Raw genomic sequence first — 4,075 nt, 5'->3', positions numbered from 1 at the left:
TAGACTCTTAAGATTTTGATTTTGTGAATCGAGTAGTCTTAAATTCAATATGTATATCAATTTGCATTTTTTTTTTTTGGAGTATTTTTTAATGCCAATCTACAAGTATATGCTAAGTGAAACACTTATACTCCTGTGCGGCACTGAGGTCCCAAGACTCAGATGGGCCCTGGGCTCAGGCCCAATGGCACGGCCCCATCGCCCTAAGCCCTTCTTGAAACTGCCTTCATAAAATACGAGTTTTGGGCCTCGGTTCCTGAACTGTGCTCGGCATAAAACTTCCCAAACAATCAGTTAAACCTTGTCCGGGCGAACTATAGGATGCTCGGGGAACATCATTACCGAGCAAATTCACTTGAGTTGGAATCAAGTTCCAAGGCCATAATCGTTACATTCCACTCTCACCTAAACATCCACTTATAACAGATAATATTGGACTGTCAATTGCACTAACAATGGTAGTAATCATGATCTCCCCACTAACTTAAAGTTATAAATAGAGAAAGTTGGGGAAGGGGAGGGGGTTTAGAAAAAAAGAGAGAAAAAAAAGTCATTTAGAAAGAGACGAGGAATATTACTTTGAGTTTCTGTGCCAAGAACGACCCATAGTAGGAAATCCTGAAACCCACTTTATAAATAAATTGTGAGCCCAAGTGAGGTCGAGCCCAACAGTCTCATTTCAGGCGCGCACAACTCCATTTTCACCGTGCACCCTTAACACAATGATTATTTCATAAGTATAAATTTTTATGGGGTGTGGGGGGTAAGGATTGAGATTTAAGTCTCCAAGAAGGAGTTTCACACATATATACACACAAAAATTAGACTAGAGTGAAATTTTTATCTTGTATTAAAAAAAAAAGGTTAATAGATACAAAAAAATCCTATAAATCTACTTTATATATATATATATGAAATGAGTTCAAGTTGGACCTGATATAACTTTAAAGAGTTACATATTTTTTAAACCATTGGATTTAAATAGATTTAACGAAAAAAAAAAAAAACTCTCATTAATGCTAATATTCTAATTGATTTCATATATTATTCCTTATTTAATAAATTCCATACTTATTTCTAAAAAAAAAAAAATTATACGTCGTTTTTTCATAAAAGATTGGCGTGGAATGTAAAGGTCCTGTGATTTCTTTGAAATTATGGATGAGAATGAGTGACACCCGTTCATTATTTGATTTACAATTGAAAATACTGAACATCACAAGCATTTTTGTCATAGCAAACAAAGGCAATTTTTTAAGGTAGAATGGAAACAGTTTTTTTTTCTTAAAACTAATTGAAACACATCCAAACATTATTGATAATTTTAATTTATTTAGAAAATCAACCTAGTCGTTCTAAAATCTTTTTCTGTCTTCCTTGGTCATCTCTTTTGAATGAACGTGATTTAAGATATTTTGTCATTTTATTATTTTAGTATTTTACTCTCCTCAGTGCCACACATAGGGTGGACTAGTTACTGGTTAGGGACCTATAATATGATAGGTCCCACCACATCCTCCAACACCAACAATTTTCAAATAGATTAACACAGAAATTTGGTACACAATAAGATTTATTGTAAAGTTTATCATGTAAAAAACATGTGAGGTAAAATGATAGTATAAAAATAGTGTACAAAATTTCAAATATCATTTATAACTAAAAATTTTCAAATTTTATTAATGACGCAAATGATGACGTACTACGAATATTTCTAATACCACAGGGATGGTTTCATCTTTTCCGAATAACATAAAAATCAACGTATATAAGAGAGCACATAATAAATACTCCATCTCTTTCCTGGCCTGGAGACAAAGGAAGGCCCAGGCATTTCTATTTATCACCTTGATAAAACTCTAAATTAAATGTGATTAAGAAAATAGAAGGTGATGCTTTCAACCAAATCCTATATATCGTGATATCAATTTTAGTTAGTTCAATTAGTAAAATTTTTTATAGTTATATAATAAATCTAGGGTTTGTTCTCTATCTGTATCAAAAATTGATTGATGTCTTAGTCTGATAATAAAAAACTATCATAAAAAAAAAGCGGACACAATTGATTAAAACTCTCTAAAAAAAATTAAAAGAATATATATACCTCTAACATATCATGATGATTCGGGACATGAAGGTCAAACATCCGAAGGATGTATGCGAAACAGTGTTAATTTATGGCCACGAGGAAAAAAAAGGGAGGAGAAACTTTCTGGTGGTAGAGATATTCGCTCATTTTCTATTAAGTAAAAATGATGCGGTATTTTTGCTACAAGAGAATATCTCGTTTAGTCGTTTTGTGTACGAAAGACAATGGTTAGGCCAGCTGAAGCCCGCAAATTTTACTGATGTGGCTCGTTTGAGGTTTGAATTTCAGTGCATGGTATCTAAAAAATATGCTATAGTAATACTATTCTTTATTAGTAGGAAATAATGAATGCGGATATGGTGCTACTCAAAGTTAAAAATTGATTTTCAATTTCAATTTTTGAATTAGAAAACTTGTTAAACTTTCAACCTCTTACTTTTTTTTTTCCTTTTTTTTTTTAAACCTCTCAAACTTTTAAATCTCACAATTACACCGTACAATTATTGTTGAAATTCAAATTTAAATGGGAGGCCAATGAGAGATATCTCTTATTGGCCTCCCATTTAAAATTGGATTTCTACAATAATATTGTGACCCTTCTCACGCTTTGAGTGATTCTTACTATTTTTAGTATTTTGATTTTGTGAATCGAGTAGGGTTTTAAATTTATCTCTCATTAGCCTCCCATTTAAATTTGGATTTCTACAATAATATTGTGACCCTTCTCACCTTTTCAGTGATTCTTGTTATTTTTAGGATTTTGATTTTGTGAATTGAGTAGGGTCTTAAATTCAAAATGTATATCAATCTGTATTTTTTTTTTTTAAGTATTTTTTAATATCAATCTATGATAATAAGCTAGGTAAAGCCCTTATTTTTCATTTTTACCCCTCATTCTTAGCATGATGGTTACTCCACATGAGGAGCAAGGGCCGGGGTTCATTGATTTATGATAAATATGATGCTCAAGAAATAAGTAGTATATATGATAAGTATTGGTTAATTTTTGTGCTAAAGAAAGTTTGATTTACATGCTTTAGGAATAATTCTATAAATCGGTATTGTTCTTTACTGGATGCTTGCTGTTAAATGTGGTGATTTTCCTACACCTTATAGTTTTGTTACTTTCAGATTCTTAGTTATTGTTTGATGTCCCTAATCTTTTAACTTTCACAGTGAGCTGCAGAACCTTCATAAGAAATTTGTGCTTGGTAATATCTTGACAGAATCTGAGTTCTGGGCTGCAAGGAAGGTAAGTTTTCTTTTTGAGTATGTATTTAAATTTAATTATGCTGCCTTTTGCTTTATGTTTAATATTTGAACTTTAAGCTCAATTAGATTAGACCTTTCTGTAATTTACTAAAAGATCTTTATTAGAACCTGTTGATTAGTTGTTGAAAAGAATTTGTAACATTCAATGGAAGAGTTTGAATTAAAAGCTGTTGTTCTCTTGATATGTTTTTCTAGGTAACATTTTCTGAACTTAAAGTTTAATACAGAAGTTGCTTGATGGAGACGTGGAACAAAGTCCAAACAACGGGTTGGTTTTAAAAGTTCAACGATATATTTTAGACATCAAACCCGTGATGGCCGGGTACATCAGATCTCTCTCTCTAATGTTTGTGATGGCACTTGGGCGTGCATGTGTGTGCTTGCGTTACAATGCGAAGATCTTATAGATCTAGACAAATTTATTCCATACATTGGTGTATCACGATTATTGCATTTTCTTTATTCGCAAGAATTAATGGTATTTTCCTTTGCAGGTTACATTTTGCTTGTGGTTTCATGCATGGGGACTAATTATTTTTCATTCTTCTGTTGTGTTTCCAGACGAACAAGGTTACATTCAATTTGACACCAGGATAAATATCAGGCATGGTTCTTTTTTCTTTTTTTGGTTTTTGTGGGAGACTTAAACACACACACACACACATATATATATATATATATATATATATTCTAAGATGGTGAAAAGCAATTTTG

At 31.8% G+C, this 4,075-nt stretch overlaps 1 long non-coding RNA gene across 1 annotated transcript; it reads left to right on the top strand.

The window, feature by feature from the left end:
* The first annotated feature begins 3,120 nt into the window (after positions 1-3,120).
* Positions 3,121-3,677, top strand: LOC115953708. Its single transcript, XR_004083777.1, has 3 exons — positions 3,121-3,183; positions 3,266-3,341; positions 3,589-3,677. It is a non-coding gene; the product is annotated as an uncharacterized LOC115953708 (long non-coding RNA).
* The last annotated feature ends 398 nt before the right edge of the window (positions 3,678-4,075 follow it).

Source organism: Quercus lobata, chromosome 7, assembly GCF_001633185.2.
Source record: "Quercus lobata isolate SW786 chromosome 7, ValleyOak3.0 Primary Assembly, whole genome shotgun sequence".
NCBI lineage: Eukaryota > Viridiplantae > Streptophyta > Magnoliopsida > Fagales > Fagaceae > Quercus > Quercus lobata.
The sequence above is the reverse complement of the archived record's forward strand: the minus strand, read 5'-3'. Positions and strand labels throughout refer to the sequence as shown.